Consider the following 15,186-nt stretch of genomic DNA (forward strand, 5'->3'; position numbering starts at 1 on the left):
TAGATGAAGTAGGCTTCTAGGCATCAGAAAAGGTCCAAAGACCATGCGAGCATTCAGAAAAATGCTTTAGGAAAACTACAAGCAAATTTACCAAGAATATTGCATGGAACTGGAGTTGGGAAGGTAATGACTAATTGGACAGGAGGGTAATTTTAAGGAGGATGTCACAGGCCAGGCTAAAATATTTAGACTTTATTCTTAGGAATATGGGGAAATGGAAGTGACATGATCCTATTTGAGTTTCAGAAAGATCACCATGGAAAGGATGCTAGAATGTTGATTAGAGGAAATAAGAGGGGGGACAGAGAAAACCATCTTAAGGATATTAATGTAATTCAGAAGAGAAATGAAGGATGTTTCAATGGATTCTAATGGCTACAGTAAGGCCTGCCAACTCCCTCTAGTCAAAGACCACCAGAAACACACCTGTAGTTGATCAACTTGATTTTATTACTTAGCGCAAAATGGAGGAAACTAAAAGGTATTTCAGTATGAGGATGTTAGAACTCTATTTATCAGATTTGAGCTTCAGTTGGGTAATTTTGAGGAGACCCTAAGAAAATGGGGATTTACAATTCTATGATGAGGTTTATCAATAAATCTTACCTATAGGGATGGCAGGCTAGAGGGAAGATTGGTTAAAAAAAAAAAAAGAAAAAAGTAGCACTCACATTGGCTGGGAGAGGAAGTGTTTGATATTTTGTGGGTTTCAGTGGCCTTGTTTTTTCTCTTTTTAAATGTTTTACATTGTGTGTAGACCTCATATAGTTGGTTGTGAGGGGAGAGAATCAAGGTAGTTAAATCTCTTTGGTTTGAGTTTTACTCTTTTTTGTGAAGAGAGATACTTGATCAAGTTAAACTGAGGAAAAGCACTTAACAAAGTAACATGAGGGTGGGAATAATTAATGTAATAATCCTGCAGATGTTGGAGAGCATAGTTTTCATGTTTGCATTCCATGTGTTTGTTTGGTTTCTTCTATTAACACCTATCAGCCAAGATAAAGGAAAGTGCAGAACATGTTAGCTCTATAGAATCTATTTTTCTCTTTCCAGTAGCTACCAATTCCCATTGAGAACCCATATGATCCCAGGAAAATTGATTCCATTTTAGCTCTAGAGTGATTGGTTCAAAGGTGGTACCTAATCTAGCACTTTATTGTGAACACTGGGACACATACTTGCTTTTCCTTGCCGGATATGAATGAAGGAGGATTATTCTGAAATTTTAGAATCCTAAGTCTTCCAATAGGGGGGGAATAGGTCACATACCAAGAACTGGGAACAAGAATGGCATCATAATTCTCAATAGCACTACTGAAAACCAGAAGGCAGTGAAGCAATGCCTGGCCTAAGGATGAAGCCAGCTCTGAGGAAGACAGAATGAAAAGACAAAAAGAAAGTCAGCCTTACTCACATCATTTGAGATGCAAGATCAAGCCTCATTTGAAGGCCGATTGACCTTGGACTTTTCCAAGTACCTTTATTTTCCTTTAAAGTACCTTTATTTACCCTTTATTACTTAGGGAAATATATGTTAATCATTCTATTCCTTGTAACCTTGTCTCTAGCCTCACCAAAATAAAGAGTGAAGAATGCCTATTTGTAGGTTGACCCAGGGTTATGACTGAGGTGAGATGTGCAACTAGGTCAAGGGAATTAAATGTCTTGGCAAAAGAACGATCACACTCATCTTTCAGTGATTGACTCTATAGCCACGAATGTACTTTGTTGACCTCCACTAAAATTGTCCTTTTCTCTATCTTACTTTCCTAGGGCAAAGTCTATTTTTCCATGCTATTCTCTAATATAATTAAACTCAAATTAAAAAGTTATTTATAAGCATTGCATGATGCTCAATTTTGTAAGAATACAAAAGTCTAGGTTCTTGTTTCTAACATTTGTACTATATAATTATCTAATATTTGTACTATATAATATTTGTACTGTATAATTTAGCACAAATATAATATTCGTACTAAATATAAAGTACTATGTAAGACACACACACACACACACACACACACTTCATCCATACATTTATTCAACTCTTAAAAGGAAGACAAAGCGAAACATGAAGAAGAGCGCAAGTGAATTTTACAGATGGCAAGTGCAATGGGATTTGAGAGGAAGTAGAAGGCAATCTGTGCTTTTCAGCTAATGGGGGTGATTAGCGGAAATTCCCCAGGGCTCTCTCTTCTCTAATTTAATCCTTAGCATTAGAAAGGGCAGCAGGCTTACTGTTTCCGATGTGAGTGATGGGATCTTTTTATGAGCTCTGTGACCTTGAGAAAGTCACTTAACCCCTCTGAGCCCTCTGAAAACCCCTCTGAAATCTTTTTCATTTTAAACCTATTGAGTTTAGTTTAAGTCCCTACTTCTTTCTCAGGATTGTTATAGAGAAGCAAAGTCATAATGGGAATCAAAGGATGTCAAAATACCTTCTAAACTGGGAAGAACCAAAGAAATATACGTAATAATAATGATTAATGGTGGAATGGTGGCCCTTGGCAGACTCAGAGCTACCAACTCTCCAGTTCTTTGGTTTTTTTGTTTTGTTTTGTTTTTGTTAAAAACTTAAATAATGAATGGTAGAAATTTAAGAAGATGTAAAAGAACAGTGACAAAGCTATAAAGAGGAAACTGTTATACACATCATAGCATGTATACCTCTGATGATCCTATTGTCTCCATCTGGAGGAGTCCCATTGGGCAATTACATTTAATTTTAGAAAGTGCTTATTTGGCTACATTTTACCTACAAATGTAAAACTGAGATCAAAAGACAGATGTAAAATAAAACTGGCTGTTACTATTTGGGACCTGATAAAAATCCCATTCCAGTGAAGTGTCTGTGTGGTTCTGCTCTTATAAACTTTACAAATAAACTTCTTCACATCATATACTAAGTAAATGAGGTACAAAGTCACAACACAAGCAAAGATCCTAACCTATAAACACACTTGATACAAAGCAATAAAAAGGGGAAATTGTAACCATGAGATCCTTAAAGATCCTGCCCCCGCTCTCTTCCTCATTCTTCTTTCACTTAAGCCAGGATCTTTTCTGTCAGTCTTTTTCCTTTTTTTCAGAACTCCATTTCTCCTTCTCTTCTCTTGCTCTCTTCTTTGGTCCTTTATCCTCTTGTCCATTCCTAACCTGCTTACAGTAGAGGGCTACTGTAAAGCCCCTCAACATCCCCTTTGCAGAGCTCTCATTTATGGTGTGCTTAAAGCAGGAGGGTTTTCTAAGCAGAATTCCTTCCATCTAAGAACCAGTATGGGCCACTCTTAGGGGATTTATAGGGCTAGTGCTGTGTATCATAAGTGAGGTATAGAAGAAAAATCCGTGTTCTGGACACAGAAGTACACACAAGAGTTCTGGTTTTTTTTTTAGGGATTTCAGAACAACAACAACAACAACAAAAACTCAGAAAGAGAGGGTCATTAATAATTGCAAGGCAACATAAGCTCCAGTTCTCTCTACTTCTAGAGGTAACCAAGCATCTATAATCAGGGTCATAACAAAGAAATTCCTGGAGAGAATTGTATATCCATTTATTCATATGTAGCCTGGTAGAGATTTCTCAGTGGGCTCAGTGCATAGAGATACATTTTAGCTTTATTTATCACTCCTTAAAATGTCTTAGAAAATTTAGATGCAGTTAAAGTAATTAGAATAAAAATCAGCCAGTGCTCAAAGCTATAGACAACAGAGCCCATATTGTCTAGTTTAAGTGGGAGAGGAATGTATTAAGATGTTGGATACCTTACCAGTCTGAAAGAGGGACTTCTCATCAGGCTTACAGGCTACATGGCCTGCAATAATTAGGCTACTGTGCTTTCCAGTGAAGGCTCTACATCTCCTGCTTTCTGGTTGAAGAAAGGAATCTTGGACTTTTTGCATTGTCAACATCGGATATGGGACTCAACTGCTAGTGCTTTCATCCTAGCTGCCTTTGAAACCTGGATGCAAGGGGTGCCTGGCTGACTCAGTTGGTAGACCATCTGACCCTTAATCTGGAGGTTGTGAGTTTGAGCCTCACACTGGATGTAGACATTACCTTAAAAAAAAAAAAATCCACATGACTTTTTCTAAAACTTTATTTTCATTTCTTTACTTTTTAGAAAAAGTTTATAATTTGTGATAGAGATTCCCAGAAAGTTGCAAAAATAGCTCAGAAAGGTCCCTTGTACCTTTCACCCAGTTTCCCATAATAGTTACATTTTATGTAATAGCACAAATTCAAAACAAGGAAATCGATATTGGTACAATTCATAGAACTTACCTAGATTTTTTCAGTTTTACATGAACTTAATTGTGTATATGTGCCTGTATGCCAATGTGTACAGGTCTATGCAAATATATGGATTCAAGTAACCACCACCACCATCCAGATATGAAATTGGTCCATTGTCTCCTTTCTGCTACCCTTTTATAGTTAATACCTACTTCCTCCTGTCCCTGACCACTGGCAATCTTTAATCTATCTCCATCTCTATACTTTAGTCATTTCAAGAATGTTATATAAATGGAGTCACATCTGATCTTCTGAGATTTGCATTTTTCACTTACCATATTGCCTTTCAGGTCCACTCAGGTTATTAAGTGTTATCAACAGTTAGTTCCTTTTCATTGTCAAATAATATTCCCCCAAGGTACAGATAAATCATAGCTTATTTAACTTATTTAACTGTTAACTTATTTAACTTATAACTTACTTAACTTATAACTTATTAACTTATTTAACTGTTCACCTATTGAAAAACATTCTGGTTGCTCTAGTTTGAGGATATTATAAATAAGGTGGGTATGAATATTCTAATATAGATTCTCTGACCAACTTTTAAATCAATATCTTCCTCAGGTGAGTTGGCTTGGTAAGCCCAGGCCAGAGTTTGTGCTCCAGCTTCTCCATAGATCTTATAATCAATAGCCCCTACAGGTCATTTTCAGTGCAATTTCTAAAATTTGCAAAGTAGACAGTAGTATATAATAAACATAGATGTTCATCACTAAGCTTCAGTGGTTATCAGGAGTCTGTCATTATTTCCGTCCCTACCTATGTCTACTCTTCCTACCAACACTTGATTATTTTGAAACAAATTCCAGGTAATGTCATTTTATCTGTGAATAGTCTTTTATTGTGTTATGTTAGTCATTATACAATACATCATTAGTTTTTCATGTCATGTTCCATGATTCATTATTTGCATATAACACCCAGTGTTCCATGCAATCTGTGCCCTCCTTAATGCACATCACCAAACTCACCTATCCCCCCATCCCCTCCCCTCTAAAACTCTCTGCTTGTTTTCTGGAATCCATAGTCTCTCATGGCTCATCTTCTACTTTGATTTCTCCCCCTTCATTGTTCCCTTCTCCTAATGTCCTCCATGCTATTCCTTATATTCCACAAATAAGTGAAACCATATGATAATTGACTTTCTCTGACTTATCTCATTTAGCATAATCTCTGCTAGTCCCATCCAAGTTGATGTAAACGTTGAGTATTCATCATTTTTGATAGCTAGGTAATATTCCATTGTGTATATGGACCACATCTTCTTTATCCATTCATCTGTTGAAGGGCATTTTGGCTCTTTCCACATTTTGGTATTGTGGACATTGCTTCTGTGAACATTGGGATGCATATGGCCCTTCTTTTCACTACATCTGTATCTTTGGGGTAAATCCCCAGAGGTGCAATTGCTGGGTCATGAGGTAGCTCTACTTTTAATGTCTTAAGGAACCTCAACACTGTTTTCCAAAGTGGCTGCACCAATTTGCATTCCTACCAACAGTGTAAAAGGGTTCCCCTTTCTCCACAACTTCTCTAACATTTGTGGTTTCTTGCCTTGTTGATTTTTGCCACTCTATATCTCAGTGTGGTTTTGATTTGAATTTCCCTGATGACTAATCATGATGAATTTTTTTCAAGTGTCTCTTAGCCTTTTGTATGTCTTCTTTGGAAAAATGTCTCTTCATGTCTTCTGTGCATTTTTTGACTTGATTATCTGTTTTTTTGGATGTTGAGTTTGAGAAGTTCTTTATAGATCTTGGATACCAGCCAAATAAAATTCTATAGTGTCATTTGCAAATATCTTCTCTCATTCTGTGGGTTGTCTCTTTGTTTTGTTGACTGTTTACTTTGCTGTGCAGAAGCTTTTGATCTTGATGAAGTCTCAAAAGCTCATTTTCGCTTTTGTTTCCCTTGCCTTTGGAGACGTGTCTTGAAAGAAGTTGTTTTGGCTGAAGAGGTTACTGCCCAAGTTCTTCTTTAGGATTTTGATGGATTCCTGTTTCACATTCAGCTCATTCATCTATTTCGAGTTTATCTTTGTGTATGGTGTAAGAGAATGGTCCAGTTTCATTCTTCTGTTTATAGCTGTCCAATTTCCCCAGCGCCATTTATTGAAGAGACTTTTTTCCATTGGATATTTTTTCCTGCTTTGTCAAAGATTATTTGACCATAAAGTTGAAAGTCCATATTTGGGCTCTCTACTGTGTTCCATTGGTCTATGTGTCTGTTTGTGCCAGTACCATGCTGTCTTGGTGATCATGGCTTTGTAGTAAAGCTTGAAATCAGGCAACGAGATGTCCCCAGCTTTGTTTTTTTCTCTTTCAACATTTCCTTGGCAATTCAGGGTGTTCTCTTGTTCCATACAAATTTTAGTATTCTTTATTCCAGCACTTGGAAAAATGCCTGTAGAATCTTGATTGGGATCGAATTGAAAGTATAGATTGCTCTGGACAGTATAGACATTTTTAACGTTTATTCTTCAATCCAGGAGCATGGAATGCTTTTCCATCCTTTTGTGTCTTCTTCCATTTCTTTCATGAATGTTTTTTAGTTCTTAGAGTATAGATTCTTTAACTTTTTGGTTAGGTTTATTCCAAGGTATCTTATGGGTTTTAGTGCTATTGTAAATGGAATTGATTCTGTAATTTCATTTTCTACAGTTTCATTGTTAGTGTATAAGAAAGCAACTGATTTCTGTGCATTGATTCTCCTGCCACATTACTGAATTGCTGTACAAGTTCTAGTAATTTGGGGGTGGAGAGTTTTGGGTTTTCCACTTAGAGTATCAGGTCATCTGTGAAGAGAGAGAGTTTGACTCCTTTTTTTTTTTTTTTTTCCAATTTGAATACCTTTATTTCTTTTTGTTGTCCGATTGCTGTTGCTAGGACTTCTAGTACTATGTTGAACAAGAGTGGGCATCTTTGTCATGTTCTTGATCTCAATGGGGAGACTTTCAGCTTTTCCCCTTTGAGAATGATATTCACTGTGGGTTTTTCATAGATGGATTTTATGAAGCTGAGGAATGTTCTCTCTATCCCTAAAATCTGAAGAGTTTTAATCAGGAAAGGATGCTGTATTTTGTCAAATGCTTTTTCTGCATCAATTGAGAAGACCATAAGGTTTTTATCTCTCCTCTTATCTATGTGGTCTATCACATCAGTTGATTTGTGAATGTTGAACCACCCTTGCATCCCAGGGATAAATCCCACCTGGTCATGATGGATAATCCTTTTAATGTATCTGTGAATATTTTAATACATACTTCCAAAACTCAAAAGAAAATAACAGAAATGCCATTATCCCAATGTCTTACTGTGGGTTCCTCCAAAATACTGAAACAAAGGCTTGGAGGGAAACAGTCTATTTCAGAGGGAAGACAGCAATAGGAAAGTGAGAAAGAGAAGGGAAGTTTGTAAGTTAGATGTGGGCAGAAGGCTGCTCTGGAAAGCATGAACTCCTCAGCAATTGCAGGGAGCCACATCAGCCACATTTAGCAGACAGAGAACGTACTCAGGCAAAGACATGTAGGTGCTGCTGGCTGAATTCTGTGTAGCGTACACTGAGGTTGTAGGGGTGAGGGACTATGGAGTCTGAGAACTGAAAGCATATCCTAAAAACAATGAACAAGTCAGTGCCTACATTTTCCCTAGTGTCTCATAATATTTTACAGTTTATGTATCCAAATCATGATCCAAATAAAGTCTGAAGAGCGAAATTCTTTTATATGTGTTTAAGTCTCTTTCCTCCAAATTTTTTTTTAAGATTTTATTTATTTATTTGCCAGAGAGAGAGTGAGCGAGCACAGGCAGGCCGAGTGGCAGCAGAGGCAGAGGGAGACGCAGGCTCGCCGCCGAGCAAGGGCCAATGTGGGACTTGATCCCAGGACGCTGGGATCATGACCTGAGCCGAAGGCAGCTGCCTAACCAACTGAGCCACCCAGGCATCCCTCTTTCCTCCAACTTTTTTAATTTGAAATCATTAAATGTGTAACAAATTTGGAAGAATTTTACTGTGAACAACTATATATTCATCAAGATTATAGCATCCACATTTTTAATATACTTTCTTTATCACTTATTTACCTCTATTCTCCTTTTCTCCCAAATAATATTTCTTGATATATTTTGTACGTCAATTGTAGACATCAATTGTAAATTGTAGACATCAATTAACATTTAAACACTTCAGCAGAAAAATTATTGCTTAATTTCATACTGTTTATTGGTACCTGAGTAAATTTTACAAATGCACAAGTGTTGTTTACAATGTTCTCTTGCTTCTAATGTCTGTAGGATTTATAGTGATTACTTAAAACATTCTTTTAATTTTAAGTTTTAATTTTAATTACAGGTATTTAACATGCAATGTTATATCAGTTTCAGATGTACAATAGAGTAATTCCACACTTCCGTACATCACCCGGTGCTCATCACAAGCTCTCCTTAATCCCTATCACCTATTTCATCCTCTCCCATTTCTCTTCCCTCGGGTAACCATCAGTTTGTTTTCTATAGTTAAAAGTATCTTTCTTGATTTGTCTCTCTTGTTCTTTATTCCTTTGCCTTGTTCGTTAATTTCTTAAATTCCATGTATGAATGGAATCATATGGTATTTATCTTTCTCTGACTGATACATTTCACTTAGCATTTTACTCTCTAGCTCCAACCATGTCATTGTAAATGGTAAGATTTCATTCTTTTTTTATGACTGAATAATATTCCATTGTATATATTTACCACTTCTTCTTTATTCATCAATCGTGGACATGTGGGCTTCTTCCATATCTTGGGTATTGTAAATAATGCTGCTATAAACATAGGGGTGCATTTATCCCTTTGAATTAAGGTTCTTGTGTTCTTTAGGTAAATACCTGCTAGAGCAATTGCTGGATCATAAAGTAGTTGTATTTTTAACTTGTTGAGGAAACCTCCATACTGTTTTCCACAGTGGCTGTACCAGTCTGCATTTCCACCAACAGTGCAAGAGGGTTTCCTTTCTTCACATTCTCACCAATATGTGTTGTTTCCTATGTTAACTTTAGCCATTCTGACAGGTATGAGGAAATACCTCATTAGAGTTTTGATTTGAATTTCTGATGATAAGTGATGATAAGCACCTTTTCATGTGTCTTTTGCCCATCTGTCTGTCTTCTTTGGAGAAATGTCTGTTTTAGGATTCTGCCCTTTTTTTTTTTTTTGCCTATATATATTTTTTTATTTAATTTATTTTCAGTGTAACAGATTTCATTGTTTATGCACCACACCCAGTGCTCCATGCAATATGTGTCCTCTATAATACCCACCACGAGGCTCCCCCAACCTCCCACCCCCGCCCCTTCAAAGCCCTCAGATGTTTTTCAGAGTTTATAGTCTCTCATGGTTCATCTCCCCCTCCAATTTCCCTCAACTCCCGTCTCCTCTCCCTCTTCCCATGTCCTCCATGTTATTTCTTATGCTCCACAAATAAGTGAAACGATATGATAATTGATTCTCTCTGCTTGACTTATTTCACTCAGCATAATCTCTTCCAGTCCCGTCCATGTTGCTACAAAAGTTGGGTATTCATCCTTTCTGATGGGGGCATAATACTCCATAGTGTATATGGACCACATCTTCCTTATCCATTCATCCGTTGAAGGGTATTTTGGTTCTTTCCACAGTTTGGTGACCATGGCTATTGCTGCTATGAACATTGGGGTACAGATGGCCCTTCTCTTCACTACATCTGTATCTTTGGGTTAAATACCCAGTAGTGCAATTGTAGGGTCATAGGGAAGCTCTATTTTTAATTTCTTAAGGAATCTCCACACCGTTCTCCAAATTGGCTGCACCAACTTGCATTCCCACCAACAGCGTAAGAGGGTTCCCCTTCCTCCACATCCTCTCCAACACACGTTGTTTCCTGTCTTGCTAATTTTGGCCATTCTAACTGGTATCTCAGTGTGGTTTTAATTTGAATCTCCCTGATGGCTAGTGAGAGCTCACAGCCTTCCCGCTGAGATCAGGAAAACACGACAAGGATGTCCACTCTCACCACTCTTGTTCAACATAGTATTAGAAGTCCTAGCAATAGCAATCAGAAAACAAAGAGAAATAAAAGGTATCCAAATTGGCAATGAAGAAGTCAAACTCTCTCTCTTCGCAGATGACACGATACTTTATATGGAAAACCCAAAAGACTCCACCCCCAAACTACGAGAACTCATACAGCAATTCAGTAATGTGGCAGGATACAAAATCAGTGCACAGAAATCAGTTGCTTTCTTATACACTAACAATGAAAATACAGAAAGGGAAATTAGAGAATCAATTCCATTTATTATAGCACCAAGAGCCATAAGATACCTGGGAATAAACCTAACCAAAGAGGTAAAGGATCTGTACTCGAGGAACTACAGAACACTCATGAAAGAAATCAAAGAAGACACAAAAAGATGGAAGACCATTCCATGCTCTCGGATCAGAAGAATAAACATTGTTAAAATACTGCCTAGAGCAATCTATACTTTTAATGCCGTTCCGATCAAAATTCCACTGGCATTTTTCAAAGAGCTGGAGCAAATAATCCTAAAATTTGTTATGGAATCAGAAGAGACCCCGAATTGCTAAGGAAATGTTGAAAAAGAAAAACAAAACTGGCGGCATCATGTTGCCTGATTTCAAGCTTTACTACAAAGCTGTGATCACCAAGACAGCATGGTACTGGCATGAAAACAGACACATAGACCAGTGCAACAGAGAAGAGAGCCCAGATATGGACCCTCAACTCTATGGTCAAATAATCTTTGACAAAGCAGGAAATAATATACAGTGGAAAAAAGACAGTCTCTTCAATAAATGGTGCTGGGAAAATTGGACAGCTATATGTAGAAGAATGAAACTCGACCATTCTCTTAAACCGTACACAAAGATAAACTCAAAATGGATAAAAGACCTCAATGTGAGACAGGAATCCATCAGAATCATAGAGGAGAACATAGGCAATAACCTCTTTGATATCAGCCACAGCAACTTCTTTCAAGATATGTCTCCAAAGGCAAAGGAAACAAAAGCGAAAATTAACTTTTGGGACTTCATCAAGATCAAAAGCCTCTGCACAGCAAAGAAAGGAGTCAACAAAAAAGAGGCAACCCACGGAATGGGAGAAGATATTTGCAAATGACAAAAGGCTCATATCCAGAATCTATAAAGAACTTCTCAAACTCAACACACACAAAACAGATAATCATGTCAAAAAATGGACAGAAGACATGAACAGACACTTCTCCAATGAAGACATACAAATGGCTATCAGACACGTGAAAAAATGTTCATCATCACCGCCTATTTTTTTTAATTGGATTATTTGTTCTTTAGGTTTTGAGTTGCACCAGCTCTTTATATATTTTGCATACCAACCCTTCATCAGATATATCCTTTACAGATATCTTTTTCCATTCGATAGGTTGCCTTTTAGTTTGTTGGGGGATTTTTGCTGTGCAGAAGCGTGTTATTTTGATGTAGTGATATAGTATATTTTTGCTTTTATTTCCCTTGCCTCAGGAGACATACCTAAAAGAAGCTGCTACAGCCGATGTCAAAAAAATTACTGCCCGTGTTCTCTTCTAAGATTTTTATGGTTTCAGGTCTCAAATTTTGTTCTTTAATCCACTTTGAGTTTATTTTTGTGTATGTTAAGAGAAGATAGTCCAGTTTCATTCTTTTGTGTGTTGCTGTTCAGTTTGCCAACAACCTTCATTGAAGAGACTTTTTCCCATTTTATATTCATTTCTCTTTTACCGAAGATTGATTAACCATATAATTGTGGGTTTATTTGTGGATTTTCTATTCTGTTTCATTGATCTATGTGTCTATTTTTGTGCCAATACCATACTGTTTTGCCATATACCATATGCCAAATGCCATATACTTGCCATATACCATTACTATAGCTTTGTAATATAACTTGAATTCTGGAATTGTGATGCCTCCAGCTTTGCTTTTCTTTTTCAATGTGATCACTTTTTTTTTTTTTATTCCTGATACTAGTAATTGAAGTTCTTTTTTTTTTTTTTTTTGAAGTTCTTTTTGAGAGACAACTACCTATGGGTCTCTTCACATTTCTGCACATTTTGTGAGCTCAATCACTGACAACTTTGTCCTCAACTGTCTCCTCAAGGACATTGTTCCAGCAGAGAGCCTTGGTATATCGTGATAGTGCCTCCCTTCAGAGCAGAGGATAGGTTTGTTTATTGTACAGTGTAATAAAGATAATTTTTACCTCAGAGGTAAAAGACAGGCAGGATTGTTTGCAGTCTATTTTAAAATGTTAAGTTTCCATGTTTGGAGTTCCTTTGTTGGTGTGCCAACTCACTACATTTGCAACATCTACCCAGACCATTGAGTGTCATTCTTGAGGGCCTTTGGAGCCAAAAGAAAGTGATGCAAATATGAGCTTATGCTGATTGTTCCACCATGAGTAATAAAGTCCTATCTCTGACACAGGAATCTGTTGGTTGACCAGCATCCATGAAACTTGTTAGCTTTGCAAATAGGGTACAATCTCAAACGCTCAAAATTTTTGACAGTTCCCAATTTTCATTTTTTTCTTGACAACTAACTCTAGCAAGGAGTTTATGAATCTTGTTGATCTTTCCAAAGAACAACTTTCAGCTTTGTTGATCTTTCCAAAGAACAACTTCAGCTTTCTTTCCAAAGAACAACTTTCAGCTTTGTTGATCTTTCCAAAGAACAACTTCAGCTTTCTTTCCAAAGAACAACTAAGTTGATTTTCTCTATTGTTTCTTTATATTCAATTTGATTGATTTTTGCTCTTTATTTTTTCCTCCTTCTGCCCACTTTGAATTTACTTTGCTCTTTTTCTAGATGCTTAGTGTGGAAGCTTAGGTCATTGAGTTTTTTTTTTCCTCTCTTCTTCTTTACTAATGTAAGTATTTAAAGCCATAAATTTCTGTATATAAGTGCTACTTTAGCTTCATCATAAAAATGTTGATATGTTAAATTTTTATTTTCATTCAGCATGAAATGCTATCTAACTCCCTTTGTGACTCCAGTCCTTTTAAATTTACCAAGGCTTGTTTTAAGATCTACTATATAGTCTATCTTCTTGAATGGACCACATACACTTGGAAAGAATGTATGTTCTCCAGTCATTGGATATAGGGACCTATAAACATCAGTGAGCTATTTGTCAGGTTCTGTAGAGAAACGGAGCCAGAAATACACACACACACACACACACACACACACACGTGTATGCATTTATATAAAATACACACATATATGTGTGTTTATATATAGTTTATATATATAACTTATATTTATTATATTTTATTTTTATTATATATGTAAATGTATATTGTATTATATGCATAATACAATATATATTATTTATATATTATTATTGTATATATGTACTTATTATTATGAGAAATTAGCCAGCATGGTTACTGAGGATGATAACTCCAACATCAGCAACTGGCAAGATAGAAACCCAGGAAAATGAATGGTGATCAATACAAACCTTGTTTTATGTGTGCTTCTGTTTGGAGACACTTTCTTTACGTATATTGATGATTCATTAACATTGAACTTGTGGCTAATAACATAACTCATGCTTGAACAAAGCTTATTTAACAGATGCATTGTCTCCATAAAGTATATTACAGCATTGGGGTTAGGAACACTAGACTAAGTTTGAGGGTCATTTCCAAGAGTGAAATCATCAAGAAAACCATAAAAATGCAAAAAACATGGCACTAAATAGACCAAGAAAAGGTACCTTTTCTCATGACAGCTGAAACAAGGAGGCTGAGCATTGTTTTATATGAACTCAGCTGGAAACATACTGGGAGTGTGTGCAACTAGGCAACTTAAGTTTTTTATTGTTCTGCATATGTTCCTGAATGACTGTGAAAGCACCATGATTACTGACTTTGGGGTTACAAATGAACTTTAGGAAGGGGAAAATTCACAAATATGGAATCTGTGAATATATGTGTATATTATTTTATTGAATTTTTATTGCATTTTGCAGACACTGTTTTTTACAAACTGAAGGTTTGTGGCAACCATGCTGGTCTATCGGCACCATTTTTTTCCCCCAACAGCATTTGCTCACTTTGTGTCTCAGTGTCACATTTTGGTAGTTCTTGCAATATTGCAAACTTTATTATTATTGTTGTTATTATTATTATTATTATGCTTGTTATGGTGATATGTAATCAGTGATATTTAATGTCTCATTATTTAAGAAATATATGGTTTCACTTATTTGTGGAGCATAACAAATAACATGGAGGACATGGGGAGATGGAGAGGAGGAGGGAGTTGAGGGAAATTGGAAGGGGAGGTGAACCATGAGAGACTATGGACCCTGAAAAACAACCTGAGGGTTTTGAAATGGGGGGATGGGAGGTTGGGGGAGCCAGGTGGTGAGTATTAAGGAGGGCACGTATTACATGGAGCACTGGGTGTGGTGCAAAAACAATGAATACTGTTACACTGAAAATAAATTTTTAAAAATGGAGAAAAAGAAATACATATCAAATGGCTATAGCTGCCATAGATAGTGATTCAACCTGTGGATCTGGGCAAAATAAATTGAAAATCTTCTGGAAAAGATTCACCATTTCAGATGCCATGAACATTTATGATTCATGGAAAGAGGTTAAAATAGCAACATTAACAGGAATTTAGAAGTTAATCTTATCCCTCATGGATGACTACGAGGGGTTTAAGAGTTCACTGGGGAAAGTACATGCAGATGTGGTGGAAATAACATGTCAACTAGAATTAGAAGTGGAGCCTGAAGATGGGACTGATTTGCTACCATCTCATGGTCAAACTTGATGGGCTGAGGAGCTGCTTTTCATGGATGAGCAAAGA

This window comes from Neovison vison, chromosome 1, assembly GCF_020171115.1.
Source record: "Neovison vison isolate M4711 chromosome 1, ASM_NN_V1, whole genome shotgun sequence".
Taxonomy (NCBI): domain Eukaryota; kingdom Metazoa; phylum Chordata; class Mammalia; order Carnivora; family Mustelidae; genus Neogale; species Neogale vison.